Source organism: Corvus moneduloides, chromosome 5, assembly GCF_009650955.1.
Source record: "Corvus moneduloides isolate bCorMon1 chromosome 5, bCorMon1.pri, whole genome shotgun sequence".
Lineage (NCBI taxonomy): Eukaryota > Metazoa > Chordata > Aves > Passeriformes > Corvidae > Corvus > Corvus moneduloides.
In genome coordinates, this window is record NC_045480.1 from 70,079,249 (window position 1) to 70,096,130 (window position 16,882).

Sequence of the window (16,882 nt, forward strand, 5' to 3'; positions counted from 1 at the left end):
CAAGAAAAACTCAGATCCAAATTCCTCCTTTACTTCCGTGACCTAGGGCAACTACTGCTGCCTTTTAAAGTATGCGTGCTTCTCCTGTCCCTGGTGATTGTTATTAATACAGGTTAGGGAAAGTGGTGATAAAGATCAATTCCCAACCCAGAAAAGAAACATTAACTGCTTCTTTCATGTCTTCCATAGTAAGTGAGCAGCTACAGTTTCAAATGATCCCCAGATGTTTACTACTCCTGGTGCTCAAAAGCAGTGTAGGTTTTCTCCAGAGCCATGTTGGGTATTTTTGGTTATCCTGCAGACTTCAACCCCTTGTCATCAGAAGGAAATGCAAAGGTGGAACAGAAAGCTTGTGTAGTGTAGAAGTCCAAGAAAAAATAAACCAAGGATGGCCTCTTACTGTTGGCCAACTTAAGCTATGCCTCTGCGTACTAATGCAAGGAATTCCTACAGAGATGGGTATGGGAACACTACAAGCTTGTCACTTAATTACAAGAAGATTTCTTGACTCTGGTAAAAATAAAATTGCTGAGATCTCTCACAAAAACAGTGTTATTTTTCTGGTTCTTTACAGCAGTGTTTTCCTACTTCTTCTTACTCAGAGCTTGGACACAGGATAGTCTGCCTACATTTGTAAACATGATAGCTAACAGAAAATGAAAAAAAAAATATCCTCCTTAGATAATACAGATTAAGAATAGTAAGAACCATTTAAATTCTACTTGTCTTTCCTTTGCACTTAGTCCTAATTATTCCCTGATGAAGACTTACCTTTACTAAAGCGTAGTCCCACTGGAAGCAATTATTAGTGATAAAAATAGGCGCTTTCCAAGAGCTTTACATAATCCAAACAGATTATTATCTGAAGAGCCTGACAATTTTGTCATTATTATAACCAGGTAAGCAAAGACAGAAGAAGAACACGCCATACACGATATTAAAGTACTTCACCTTCTTGGACTGCACTGTTCCTTTCTCCTCTCATCTTCTGAGGAACATTGGCCAAAAGATTTAGTGCTGCATGAGCAGCAGAGATGGAGAAAAAATACTCCAAACCATGGTAGGACTCAAAGCCAATCTCTTACACCTGCTACAGTGTGTATAACTTAGAGAATGTAATGCAAAACAAAAGCCTCTGATCCTCATTTCAGGACAATTACTCTGACTGAACACTCAGGTAACTGAGCTGGGCTCTTCTTTTTAATGAACGAGAAGATGCCAATCTGACCTTATTAGATCAGCCCACATGGAAATTAAACATTTACATGTATTGTTACAGTTTTTCTTTTATGCCAAATAGGCAGGCCTCAAATTGACTTCTCTGCTCGTACAATGGTCAGAATGAACCAAGTTGTTCAGTCTCTGCAGGATCAGAACCAAAATACTCTCTGAAAGGTATTTTGAACAGAGGATGGAATTTTTGACCCTCTTTCCATTGCTGATACTAAGGTGATAGGATGGCCTTGTACACAAAAATGTGTTCCCAGTGGGAACAGGAACTTTTGAGTAAGACCGTGTTAACACAGCACAGTTCTCCCAATCAGTGCCCTGGCTCAACATGAAGCTACTCTTTATTCTACTGCAAAAATACTAAACATCTGTTTCTGAACAGAACAGCACCTACTTCACATGTGAAACATTTTCATCTGCTAGCATATAAAGGCTAATGAGTGTTGAGTTAATAGTCTGTTAATTCTTGGGTACTATCAGGCATAGATTTGTTCAAATTGAACTGAAAATTCACTTGCTCAATAACTCCTGACTACACACAATCTTACTTTTATCAAAGTCATGTTACTTACTGATATATTTCACCCAGCTTGTCAAAAACAGGTAGAAAGGCTCTGAAATGCAAGCACCACAGCCAGAGGTCTTCCAATGTGAAGAGGCCAATCTTCCTGCTGGGAAAGCTGAAAAAATAAATGCACAATAAAGTGCGTCATTGAATTTCTATTTACTGGGGAAAGACACATCTCTAAATCTTAAGAAGTAAGTCCAAATCAGAATCTCTCTTCCATAGCCCTGAAATGTGAAAGAGACATTAGAACTATGCTGACAATTTGGTATTGTGGTTTGCTGAGAGAAAATAGAAGAGCAGCTGGAAAGCAACTTAATAATTTCCACACTGTTTCTCCCACTTGCGATTCATTTTATTTCGAGTTTCTTTCCCCATTCCCAAGTCTTTCACCTTTTTGTTTTAGCACTTTAAGAAATCTTTAACTTATAGATTTCCCTTTCTTTCCCCCTTTTTTTGCAATCCAGCAATTTTTTCCCTCCCATTTCACCCTGGGGGAAGTCAATTTTCACAATTAGCTAGATGGTTATAGAGGAGAAACATGAAAACACATTGAAAAAATACATATAATAATTACAAAAATAGATTTTTTAAGAATTGCAGAACTATCTTCTCTTGAAAATCAATTTCATTGATAGGGATCCTAGTTCAAAGAGAAATTCTATTGTTAATTAAGAAAATTTTGCTCCAAAATACCAAACAATTATAATTAAACATGGGACCATTTGGTTACTTGCAACATCAGGGATTTCCCAAGTCCTCATGGGGTAAGTTGTCTTAAAAGCAAGGACTTGAGAGTTTATGGAGCTCTTGTGTAGGCCACCCCCTGAGGACATCCAGGGAAGCACAACAGAAATAACTTTGCAGTTGCACAACTCCTCCTAGGATTAACTGGCCAGTAAAAGTCAAAGGCAGGAATCCACAGTCCCATTCTGCCCTGACAACATTACTTGGTGGTTCTTTGTAGGAATTAGGATGCAAAGTCTTCATTCACTCTTCAAAAGCAGATAAAAGCACACCTTAACTGGCCATGACAAGAATGAGATTTAGCTGCATGCATAGAATTAAAAGGGGATTTACAGACTGCCCAGAAAAGGACCAGTTTCCACAAAAAGCATCCTTCTGTTTGCCCATCACCAGAAAGGTGGTCACAACTCTAAGATGATACTAAACTGTAGAGACCGTGAGGCTTTTAAAATATTCTTTCATGTCCAAGATTATTCATGTATCCTTTTAAAGTGTTATTTTTGTATAGATTAGCTGTGTTTTCCATCTGAATTCCCAATGAGACTGCAACAGCAGTGTGACCTCAACTTTTTTTTTTTTTCCCCTTTTAAATTTTTTTTTACTTAGCACAGATTTTAAGATAGGAAATAATAGCAAGCTCATTGGGCTTGAAGACAATCCCTAGTGGTGCACACTTGAGCTGGGGTGTAGCTGTTAATATGTCTGTGATCTAATTCCCCACAAGTGAAAGTCAGCCAGAGAGCCCACTTACTCAAAGCAAAATAATCGTTAGGTTAAATATCCTGGGATCTGTAAAATCCACTGTTTCTAAAATTAATCTCCTTTAGTCCATGAAAGAAGGCTAGGAGGATTATGCATCTGCAAAGAACACTCTACTACAGGTAGTTAAACTCTTCCCTCATGCAAACTGCTGAGGTCACTGCAGCTACAAAAGCAGAGGGTTTCCCTGCAGCATCTGCCAGGGGACTGGGGAGCAGATCCTGGGGATACTTCATGCAGCAGGATATAATTCAGTAATGGTTAATAGCACAGCCTTTAGCAGTTTTAGAGTAAAATGACACCTTGTACCTTTGAAACATTGGGGCTTGCTGGCATAGTCTGGCTATTTCCATTGGGGCACACACTGCAGCAAAGGAGCTGAGTCCACAAATTGCTCCATTGTGTGACCCAACCACACAACTGCCCCTAAAATACAAACAGGGCACAAGTGCAGACACTGTGCTGAGACAACTCCTGATCTGTGCAAACCAAAACCAGCTCAAACAGATGGACAAAAGTACAGGTGTAGTACACTCTCTTCCCCCCTTTCCCACATTCTCTATTCTTGTGCATCCATTGAAGCCTTAAGGATGAAGGACACAGTTTAAAAGTGAAGAATTATGTTTTGCGTCCTTTAGATGAGAAACGTGGTAGCAAATGGGACATTTGCTTGTTTGTAGGCAGATAAATTTTTATTTCATCTGTGATAAGTGTGTCTCATCAAACTATACCTGATTTAACAACTTCCTTAAAACGCACGTTTCTAAAATAGGGCTCAGGATGAATTAAAGGACCACATGATTGTTTCTGTTTCATTCTTTCTGAAATTTTCTGGATGCAAAGCCCCTTCACTGCATTGTAGCATGTTCTCTTACAAGATAAAGATTTGACTTTCTTAAAATATTGTTCACTTCTGAAGCTGCCCAGGAATGAAGGAACAAAGCCCTGTTTGGTGAAAGGCTGCAGATGAAGTGAGCATGACCAACAGCCACAAGGACACAACCTGTGCCCTGAGCAAGTGCAGTCAGCCAGGACAGGAAGCCAAGCCAACACAAAAATGTGGTGCAGATGGGCAAGATGATTGCAAAATAAAATAAACAGGCTTTAACAGGAAGCAGAAAAGCAGAAAGCTTAGCTTGTCCTTATACAATTCAAGCTACATTTGCAAGTGAACATGCTTGCAACTAATAAACATCTCCACTGACCACATTTTACATGAAATTGGAGAATAATCAGTTTTTTATGATAGGAATGAGTACATGAAGTGCTTTGCAGGAGCTCATATAATCTACTGTAACACTCTTGGCTTACTGAACACTTTGAAACAGAAACTGAGCATTTCAGCAGAAGTTAACCCAGCTCAAGAGCCCTTGAAATCGGCTTTCATTCATCACCCATAGATTATCTACTCTCATGACTACTCCTCCCTTTCTGCACTATTATTATTATTCATGATTTGTCAGCAGCCAAGAAATTCCTCTGGGTTTCAGTGATGAAGTGCTTCATTTGGACTAATTGTTTCATTTACTTTAAAAGAACAAAGAAATCTGTCAAAGCACATTTACTCTTTTGAGGCCACTTTTGGATATCTATTGCCAGTCATTAAGATTTTTGGAACTGAACACTGAAGATTGAACTTCCAAAAATATTTTAAGTCAGAGCAGCACACAGGAGACAAGGTGAAAAGCGCATCAAAGCTGTTGCATTTGTGCCACTGCACAATTCACCTGGATGTCACTAATTTTCCCAGCCTGCCTTGGCAGATCTCAGATATGATACTGGAATTACAGTTCTTCATCCTCTGTTCCCTGAAAACTCAATCTTGTTTCATCCCAAACTTTTGTCTCTGCTCCGCTGCCTTGATGTTACAGTTCTCCTGTACCAGTGCATCCTGTTCCTTTCTCTTCTGCTCCTACCCTCTGCTTCACTTCCAGCTTACCTGCATCACCCTCACTGGCCTGCTGGAAAACATTAAACTGTAGCTTCACCTGGTTCAGTGCATCATGGGTTGTCAGAATGTGGTTCAGGTTAAACATACTCTGGTTGGCCCCCCAAAAATTGAAAATCATTATTTTACCGTGTACTTTTCCCTGGGCTGTGCCTGGACTGGTATCCATTTACACTGCTCCCCAGTCTCCCATCCCAGTGCCTGTGTGGCTAACGAATTAAAACTTTAGTATCCAGAGAATGTAATGTACCTTTTTATTGTAAATTTTTATGGCATTATTTCCTTACTATATCAGTACCCAAGAAGAATGTTAAGAGCCATTTGAATTCAACTATTTGCATCTTTCTACAGACTATATAGAGTTGTTAAGGGAATACAAAATAGACCTCTATCATTCTTTAAGCTGAACTTCTTGTCTCACTGACAAGCCACCTGTGATGCTAATTCTGTGATATATTATAGGCTTTTGTGCAAGACTGAAAGGAGTTTGTTAGGTGCTACAGATGATTAACCATGAGACAAGTAGAAAAAAGAAATTTTCACCCCTTTAGTATTTACCAAATTTAAGACTTATTTGTTGTCTGTCAAACTAATATTTTAAAACAGAGGACACTTCAGTTTTAAATGGCATTACACTGAGAATTTGCCTGTTACAGTAAAAAATAGACAATTTCATTTTATATTTTTCTTTCTGCAGACCACAAAATAAATAGTATACCTGCATTTTGTGTCATGTACTTGGGCATAGTTGTAAAGATGCTGCTTCTCCTCACCTTGAAGCCAAACAGATTGTAGTTTTTCACCTAATGCTTAAACAAACCTGAGGAAAAGCTCTCATACTGTCAGTTCCGTTTTCTCCTAGGAATTCACAGTGGAACTGTCTTTCCCAAACCACTTGGGCTGTACAAAGACTTGAGCTCCAGCTCACAATGTAAGCAGCAAAGAGGATTTTGACACTCTAAGATAACTGGAATGGAGTTGTCCAGGCTGTCTCCAGTACCAACAGGAAGATGTTAAATAATGGCCAGCAGCAGGTGAGGTGAGTCCCTATCTTGCATCAAACAAACAAAAAAGCTGATATTGATGATGGCAGAACCAAAAAGAAACTCGAGTACTTCAGTATAAAATCATCACTCCAGCAGCAGCCTAGCACCCTCCCTGATTCTAGGCCTGCTGGCCTAGAGATTTCTCCGCATGGCAGAAGAAAGATTATTGAGCACATAAATCATCATCTGCCCCCAGAGTACACCCCATAAAGTCTATTTATTGCAAAGGGAGTTCCATGAAGGCAGATCCTATAACACCATGTTTTCAAAAGGTATTTACCAAAAGCCTGTGGCTGAAGTCCAGGAGTGCAGCTCAAGACCACATGCACAGGCATCTGACAGGCACTGCATTCCCTATGCCAAGCAATCCATCCAGAGTGAGCACTTGCTCCAACAGAGCAAGATCTTTGCAATCTAGTAATCTCCTCCCCCACATCACTCAATCTGTCCACCCTTCTCCTATTTCATACTCCTAGAGACAAGCAAATACTCCACTTTTCACTGTAACTTCTCTAGCTTCACGATTTCCCTCAGTTTCCTATCATCAGGTTTACTCAAGGCAGCTCCCTCAGATCAACCACCATTTTCTGACAGAGTAGAACCAAGACAAAGCCCAAGGCTCTAGTAAAACATGCTTGTCCCATCTCAAAACCTTGCTGAGCACAGGTTTCTGCTTTTATTCATTATTCACATTATTTTAAGAGTTTTCAAGCGATTTTTAGTACTATGGTACATTACACCTTTTGTGCAACTGTTGCTCCAAGTCAACAGGTTTTGTTTCTTTACCAGTTTTAGACTCTCTTGATGCCTCTCTAGTTTTTGCATTTCTAGGCAAATTAGTAGATCCCCTTCACTAGTTTGTCAATGGGTTTTTTTTTTTCCTTCTTTTGTGCAGCCTAACTCTTCAAGTGGTGTCCTTTGACTTGATTCCACACTGTACCTTCCTTCACATAGCATTTGCAATGCTTTGATCACTCTCCCCTCATCATTTTGTTCCTCCACCAGGAAAAATATATTAACACCAGAAACTTTCCACTCTAGGTAAGGGGGCAACTTTCTCCTTGGAAACTCTGCCTGTCATGCTCAGTTTTACATTGTGCCTCGTTATTGACATTGACAATGAATGTTGGCTACTTACGGAAATTGGGGACATAATTCTCACCATAAAACATTTACCGGAGTAAACTCAACCCCACAAACAAATTGATGCATACAAGTGGAATAATATAAAAGCCACCAGCAGGGCACAGCTTTACTTTATGCAGATGTACAGTTTGCACATTATGGGACTCAACAGCACTCAAGTTTCCAATAACTTCTTTTTTTTGCTTGACCAATTTTGTTCATTACTTATAGGTCCCTGCAGAATTCTGAGCTGTTATTACAAACATATACATTACAGAAGGAACACGGCCTGACATGCATAGCTGTTTAATAAGGTTTTCATCAGCTGCTTTTACTGACATTTTTCATTTCTCTTAAGCCCTGCTTTTAATGTCTCAGTCTTCATTTGATACCATGAAACAAAAGGAGTTGAACAGAATGTGTTCATGGCTGAATATCAAAAGAATCACACAATGCACTTGAAGCATGAAGGCTCTGTAGGCAATTTCCGTTCCTGTTTGCATATGCAATCTAGACTGGAAAAACTTCCCTCTTTTCCTATATCAGATCAACCCCATTAAAAAAAAAATTCTCAAAGAATTGAAAATAATACTGAGTTATAAGTCTAACATCCAAAGAAAAGCACGCCTATTTGCATGAAGAATTTGGTGAAATTTTCCAAGAACTGCTCTTGTGAAACTGTACAACACAAGTGGATGTTCAAAAATCACCCATCCCAGAGAACATGAGCCAAAACAAAGTGTCCTTTTATCACTGAGAAGGGATTGTGAAGTTCTAAACTTTAATTATTTGAGCTAATAAGGTTGGCAAAAATAAAAAGCAGTCCTCTATCTTACCAAGATGTCAATAAAGTGAGAGTCTGATGGCCAATTCAGGTCCACTAGGACCTGAGGCAAATTTATACTGGCTCGAGGGCACAGCTCTGGTTCATACAAAAAAGCATATTTTAAGTGGGGCTACATTTACTAAAGAGTGGTCTGTACCCAAAATCAAATTGTTATGATCCAACCATTAAAAAAAAAAAGCAAAAAACTCTGATAATTTTTTCAACTCACAGGTCAGTATTAATGGCGTCTCTACATCCCTCTCAGCCAAGCTTTCCCAGCAGAAAAGAGGTTGAAAGAAGATCCAGTACATTTTTTCTAGATATTTTTTCTACTTTGGTGGGGGGTGTAACTCTTCAACATGAGATGTTTCATGATAAGAAGAGGAGAAAGAGAGAGAAGCTTCACAGCCTGTGGTCAAAGGAGGTGAACAGAAAGTTTTCCTATGGATGCAATCCTGCTGCAATTACACTTCTTTTCACTTCAGTGGATTTCTATCGATGGCCATTCTTATAAACCTCTCTTTTCCTTAGCTCACAGTTCAGCTCTGCTGCATGGGGTTGGCTTTGTCCCAGCTATGCTCTACCTCCAGCAGCTGTGATGGATGAAGGATTCAGATTCACAACCCCCTTTCCTACATTTGGGACACACTACAACATTCTGGGCAAATACAGTTTCTTTTTCAGATCCCCATAAATATCAGCAGGTAACATGAAACCTGAGCTGCTTTTGCTCAGATCTGATACCCAGCACTGCCAGAAAAGAGGGTTATGCTGAAGTGTCCTGGACAGCTTTACGGATTGAAAATGCCAGTGCCAGCATATCTCAAAAGAATCTCAGAAGTTGACTGTTGATGCAATAAATCTGAAAATACATCCAACAACAGCACAGAACAAAGAAAAGCTGTGAAGGGTGGAGAGGAAGCTGGGAGAAAAAACCAGACAGGCTAAAAAGTTGGGAGTTGGTGTTCAGTGTTATAAATATTACCTAATTGTTTTGTCAAGACCTCTGCATTCACAGGTCATGCAGAATGCTCCAGAATTAGTCAGTGTCTGTCAGCTAAAACAATTCCCAAATGCCCTGATACCTTCAACCTGGCAAGTAACCCTACTGCCTACAGCTATTCCTTTTAACATCTGGGGGGATGATGATGCTGTCCATACAAATATCTACTGGACTTGCAAGTCACATTCAGGAGCAGTCATTACATTACCAGTGTGCAGTCAGAAATAAGTGCAGCTGGTAAAATACCCATCATTCAACAATCTAACGAGATTGTCACAAAGATGATTAAAACATGGCCCAGATTCCTGCTTTGACAGTCACTTACTCAGGCAAGAAGCAGTTCTGAACCTCTTTAGCCTCTGTTAATATAGGTATTAACAGTTAGATCCCAGATTTTACTTGCCTAAAATGGAGCTCACATAGTTTCTAGGAGTATTCAGTGATGTTATTTGATACCACTTTGCTTATTTGTCAGAAGGAGCAGTATTTTTGTTATTAAATTTTAATTTGCCATGGCTTCTATGTAAGACTGCCAGCTGCAAGGTTTTGTATAGGGGCTAAAACATTTCTGCTCCTACAGTCAGGTCCAAGTCTTATTAAAATTAAATGGGTATTTTGAGCATGTTTTGAGTCACCTCTGATTATTTTAAGCTACGGTTTGTATCATCAGACAAAAACACCCCCTTAACCTAAAAATAGTCAAGAAATATGTAATAATTACTTTTTTAAAACCTGCAATTTACAGTGACATTTAACCCATTTTCCACAGCTGCAATTTGACAAGTATGTAATTACATCTGACCAGTGATAATCACAGACATAAATAAAATAAGGCACATTGAGGCTGACCCTTCTTAATTGAACTTTGCCTGCAATTAATGATCCATTGTCTGTATATTATTTACAATCAAGAAACAATTTATAATAATCTTCTATGATTACATCCTATTTTTCTAAATGAAAATGATATAATGGGTTGTTTAGTTTCTTAGTTATTTAGTGTAAAGGGACTGCTCACTTCTCATCACCTTCACTCCTGCCAGGAAGCACAATCCATAGGCCAGGTGGGATACCTGGGAGACCTGAGATGGCTTTAGCCCCCTGTACTTCAGACCATGGCTCCCATCTCTTGTGATGACAATGACAACATTAAGCTTTACTCTTTAGCTCAAGTAGAAACAATGGATGTGGTTTATGTCTGAAAACAGCTAAATATATACAAATATATAGCTAAATATATACAAAGTGCCACTTACAAATATATGAGAACAGTTATTAAGGCAACCTGTGATGAGCACATATTTATCTCCAAGAACTTCCACTTTTAATGGAGAAGCATAACCTGCCTCCCTAATTTGTTTTCTCCACAGACCTTTGTCTTCCATCCCCAGCTTTATTTTAACAATTAATGAAGTCATTATAAGTCTTTCTATTGATTTCAGTAGCCTCCAGTAGAAGCCTCCAGCCCTGCCTCTGGGAGCTGCTTTCAGTTCTCTTGGCTAAAAGGAATTTGTTAGCTGTGCAGCATTACATATTAATTTATACCACCAGGTCTGACAGTCTGCCTGGGAGGCAGAAAGGCTGTAATTTAATATTTTAAGGCACATTATGTTCATTAAATGATATGTGTGCATTACCTGACTGTAGAAGTTAACAGAAATTAATTTTCATATAATAGAGTGCAGTATAAACTAATGAGAAATAAAGGCATGCTGGTCACCACACCATAACAAAACATTCTCACATCCACACGTACCCCCTGAGAATTGTTACCTCATGCCCTGCGTGACAGATGTCTACCAACAGTGGGCTTTGTTGTCTGAGGTGACTCACCTGGAATAAGTTAATGCCTCTAAGTGAAGCCAAGGAATGTTAACATTTTAAAGAGCTCAGGGATACAATAAATCCTTACACTGGATTTATGGTATTGGCATCATATTTAACTTTAGTATCTGTGATGTTTTTCCACATTAGGTATGAAAAGTGACTGAGAGGTTACAATTGTACTCTAGAACATACCTATACTGCAACTAAAACCTCTTTTTCCTTCTCTAATCCCAAAGCTAAAATGACTGTATTGATCCACCAATGCCTCAGGATAAAAATGTGTGCATATTTAAAATCATATTCTATAAAATGCAAATTGGCACACCACTCAAAAAAACCTACTGAAATGACACAAAAGTAAATGGAAGAACAAAAGATTCTTATAAACCAGATCGCTATTCCTATTGGATAGCAAACACCTGGCGTTTTCATGGCATGTTTATTCTGCCTTTAGCATTATGCTCCTTAGGACAGATGATTTCTCATGGCATCGGAAGGCAGCAAGTTCTGTCAAGATTTGCATGCCATAAATTTAGGCAAAAAGCACTGGAAAAGGTGCGTGGGCCTAAAAACTATTGAAACACAAAGGAATATTTAGATTCAAGATGCTTCGGATCAGCACACGAGTGCAAACCAACTTTTGTAAATAAACATTTTAGAAAAATAATGTAATGAAAAAGAAAATAGGAGTATCTGATGACTCATCTCCTTCCTTGTATTCAGCTTCCAAATGATGTACCTAGACATATGTATACATCCAGAATCTTCTCTGCAAGAGGGACTTAATATTGAGACATCGCAGCTTTCTTTGTATCCTTCATACTCTTCCCTGTGTTGCTATTGCCTCCAATGACCTATTTCTGTCCATTTTTAAGAGACCAGCTAATCCAACTGCACCTCTTGCTAACACCAGATCCTTACAAATGCATTACAGTGACTCTTGAAATTCCTGATTCCTCTCACCTTTGACTGAGATCCAGAGTTTCCAATGGCAAATCCATATTCTCACATCAGAAAAAGAGACTGCTCCTTGGATGTACTTAGGTTTCGAGCATCAAAAGCAAACATCTGGCAGTGTCTTGGAAATTGTTCTCCACTTTACAAATACGAAATGGATTTTTCTACAGTGCCAGTGGGAACTCAAATTTCTAATAGCTTTGTGCTCCACTGGCCCTCAAGAAGAAAATGTCCAGGTCTTAGCCATAAGCACTATTAGTAGATATTCCCTAATTATAATTTCCATGATACCTGAATGAATACACCTCAATGTAGGCTTCCAAAGCATGTGCCAAAGAAAGCATTTAACTTTCACTTGTACTTGTGCATGTATTACCCACATGACTGAACGCATGGAACAGAAGAGCACCAATTAAAAACTACTAAAAAAATAACTCTCTAACCATTTAAAAGTATCATCATTTACTTTATAAGGACAAGGATGCAAAATTCAGCACAGCCATTCTTACGTAAGTTTTCAAATCCCTGCATGGGGGATCTCAAAATTCTCTGACCCTCATAGGCAATTTTATCAAGCAGTGAGAATTTTCGGAACTTTTCTCCTCAAAATAAAACTACAAAATCAAACTGAATAACAGAATCAAAAGTCAGTAAAACACTAAGACTAGTGTACTAGTAAATATTACAGAATTATTTCCTTTTTCCCTGGCTGTTTTTGGGGGGGTTTTTTATTATTTGACAAGATATCACCTGGTGTAAAGTAGAATTCATTCTTTTCAGTCTGGAACACAACAGGACATTACCTACTCAATAACAACAAAGAAACCTCTCCAATGTCAGGGTTTATCTACTGGTTATCATGGAGGGCTGTGATGCTGATGGAATGTGAGCACAGGTCTTGCCACTTTGACCACACTGCCTTTCCAAACCTTGTCCCAAATGGAAACAAAAACCAGTTGTGACATCAGAAACCTGATTAATTGAGAGTGGCATTCTGAGCCTGCTGCTGGTGACCCAATGACTGGGAATTGCCCTAGAGGTTTAAAGTCTCGTGTCCTTCCCAGGGTGGCAGTCACAGATATAACAAACCTGTCCAGTTAAATTACATTAGCCAAGTACTGTTTACAAATGTGGGGATCACATACGGCCTGCCCCTTGTTTGGCACAGACAAGCACAATCAGCCCTGGCATTTGAAGCTGCTGACAGATTGCCAGCCCCTGGTGCAGATGGTGGCAGCTCAAGAGCGCTAATTACCGATGACATTAATGATGAGGTAACCTGTCTCTCTTCAGTTAATAAACAGATGTAATGTATTTCCTATTAATTTTTTTCCCAGATAACAAATTGCTTCTTAGATAACAAATTGTAGCTTTAATGGTGGAGAGCAACAAAACCAAATTATCTATTCTTTGGAAAAATTTGTTTTCCACTAACTGCTCTAAACAATCAATAAGAGAATTACAACTGGCATTACCCACTGAGAACAGAAGCAAAGGAGTCAAAGTCAATTAGCTTCCTACAGTATGATGCACTCAGATGGAAAGAGTCATTACAACAGAGTGTAAAAGTCAAACTATAAAGTGTGCAGCTTCAGGAACAAAGCAGACTCTGACAAAGTCTAACTGAGGGCTTTTACATACCTGTCAATTCTTCATGTATCACTGCAGTTCCCAGTTTTCCTTTAGATGCTTCCAAGAAAGGATAAAAGACAAGGTAAGAGGGCATCCTTGGCTCTTGGGAGCTCACTACAGCTGTAAGTCTTCAGAAGTCATGACCGAGAAACATCTCATCTACAGAATAAAAGGAACAGACAATCAGCTCAGTTCTCTGTCTTAGTACAAACATGATAAATGTGGAAAAGCCAAGAACTCCATGGGAGCTAGTGAAATATTGTGCAAGTGGCAGTGTTAGGTTTACAGGTGGACTCAATGATGTTAAGGTCTTTTCCAACCTAAATGATTCTATTGACCATCCACACCAGAGAAAAATTCAAGCACATAAAATAGACCTATTCTGCTGGAGTTCTCACTGGTGTTCTATTTCATTTTCCTCAAATGCATGAAGTTTTAGATTTACTTTTATGTTTTAGACATTATTCACACATTACTTGGTAGTTCTAGTGCATTCAATTAGAAAGTAACATTCTAACACACTTTGTGTTGGATATAACTCACTTGGTGTGTCGGAAGAGTCAATTACTTCACATTAATTCACATTAATCCCTTGTACCCTACAGTGAAAAAACGTCTATTTTGCCCTTGAAAACTGAAATCATGAAGCGCTACATGAGCCCCTGACTGATTTATCTTCTCTCCTGGGCCGAGTTCCTCACTTTTAGTAAGGAGTGGCTCTGGCACAAGCTACTTGAATGACAGTGCTTGCCTCCCCCAGACCCTTCCGTCAGGACACTCTCCTGCACAGGTTTATTTCCCTACAACAACATCTCTAATTTTATACAGGGTAAAAATTGCTGACCACCCATGATCATAATGAACTGAGCAATGTTTTCAGCAGTGATGTAATGCTGTATTCAAAAACACGTTATCTTCCCACTTTCTACTTTCTGCTGTTGCACACAAAGCAGTCCACTCACTCTTTCATGCAAGCACCATTGCAAAGGCATCCAAAACTTCTGTTTAAGGCCACCTACCACTGCTTTTCCATGAGTTATCAGAAACAACACAGCCAGCCTATTGAGAAGTGAATAACAATGAAAGCTGTTCAGGGCTGGGAAAGGTTTACATACATCCTCACAGCACTCTTTATTCAGAGATTGTAAATAACAACAGTGTGCAAGCCCTACAGCCACTAATTTAACACCACGTTGTGTCTCCCTCTGTTTCCTTCCACTTGCCTCAAACAAAGTCAAGTTCTAGTGACCTTTTTTGGCCACTATATATATAACTGGCTTTTGTGACCTCAGTAAAAAGCATTAAATACCTCGTACAAAGCACATAGTACAGTCTGTTGATTATCAATGGGTTATTATGACTGGGTTTATGTTAGTTTGTCTACACACTGGTGACTAATTAAGTTTTGTTGAAAGAGAAAACAAACATTTTGTTCTGTTTTGTTGCAAAACACTACTAATTCAGAAACTATTCTGCTGCAAAGCAGAAAAAGGAATGAAAAAAAATTATCATATTGAACAGTTCTCAGCTCTTCTCCTTGGCCAGGATTCTTGTGAAATGAAGGCAACATTCCTCCACGGCTGTACGCATAACAACAGTAAGTTAAGCCACCTGTATAACATGGTCTATTTTCCTCTGCAAGAGAGAGCACGTGGTGGTTGGAACGGAAACTTGATACAGGAGGAAACATCTCTCATACAGACTCTTGTTTACAAAGCCACTGACAAAATTTTAAATATTGTTCCAAATGCCTTGCTTACTTTTCCACCAGAGATGTTTTTTTCCTGTGCTAACACAAGATAGATTTCCACAGAATGCCAGCTGAGTGCTAACCTTTGCTCTTTACAATGTATTCCTCTACAGAGGAGACCAAATTCTGCTTTCCTTCTCATTTTGGCAACTACTGTATAAGTATAGTTGCACTGTGTCATTCTGAATCTCAAGTTCTGCTTATAATTTGTAGCATTTATCTCATGTTAGACAGCTTTTCTTCCTTACCACTAGAATCCTCATACTTTAAAGATATACAGGGTAGGTATCCAACAAAACTTAAGTCAGCTCTCACTATGCAACTTTTGCTCTTCCTTCACACACATGAAGTGTTTACACAATGAAAGGAAATCTTTCCTCATACTTTCTGCTCATCGGGGTCACCTGAAATGTGCCACGCAAAATGAAATTGCTACAAACAGTACCCCAGCTCATCCCTCCTTCTGCACTCTGCTAACACTTCACCATGCACACAATGTGGTAATTGCTTTTGCTTGACTTGTTCAAACAGCCATTTTCATGATGTGACAGCTAGGGCACTAATATATTTATGCCCTTTGTAATCGGCCAGCACTGCTTGTAATTAGGTGCAAAGTTAATTAAGTGCAATGCATCTAATAACTGCCTGCCAGAAACTGTAAAGTCTGATTTAGCGCATGAACTGTCAAGGTGTCAGAATGGTGTGCTAAAAAATAAGTCGCTAACAGAGAAACAGTCCTGCCACAAGCCAGAGAAAAGCACTGTGACAGTGAGTGAGCTGAGGAAAGGAAAAGCTAAGTCAAAACTTACTATTTCCAACACTGGGACATGAGCCACCTGCATGTTGATAAGTTTTATCTTGCTTAATGGAACAATAAATTGAAGTATTCTTTTATTTACCAGCCACTGTCTTCTCCTATAGACAACCCTTCCCTTCAAGAGCTATACATATGGTATAGAACTTTTTAAAGTCTGGAAATAATAATAAAAGAACAGATTTTTTTTTAAGTAATGCGTAAAAAGGGTTATAAGCAGAATGAAGAAGGCCCAGAGAGTCTCATTTCATGTTCAGGGACCTGGTTTTATTTGTTTCTTTTATTGCATAAAACACAGCTTTTCTTCTACAGAACCTAAGAGAATATTCCATATTCTTCTTCCTCCTTTACCTTTGATTTGCTCAAATGTTCCCTTCACCTCCATCCCTATTTGGTATCAGCGGCAAAATGTTCTTTTCCTCATTTTAAGCATTCAGGGCAGATGCAGAAGAAAAGCACAGCTGGTCAGCAGGGGCAAAAATAAACACCCAACAAGCAAATGACACAAATTCTCCATACAGAATAACGCAGGACTAGCTGTACATCAGGTTAGAAGTTCCAGCAAGCACAACTGATGAGCTGCTCACGTACCACAGCAGCACAAGATACCTGCATAATTCAATAATAATAATTTGATTACTCACACACACAGA

The 16,882-nt window shown here is 39.0% G+C and overlaps 1 long non-coding RNA gene across 1 annotated transcript in view; it reads right to left on the minus strand.

Annotated features, from left to right (window-relative positions):
* LOC116444802 overlaps positions 1 to 16,882 on the minus strand; it is a 66,427-nt gene that overhangs the window by 14,749 nt on the left and 34,796 nt on the right. The window contains exons 2-3 of the long non-coding RNA XR_004240527.1: positions 13,675 to 13,824; positions 1,803 to 1,910 (exon numbers count right to left, since the gene is read on the minus strand). This is a non-coding gene — a long non-coding RNA (uncharacterized LOC116444802). The remainder of the gene's footprint in view (positions 1 to 1,802; positions 1,911 to 13,674; positions 13,825 to 16,882) is intronic.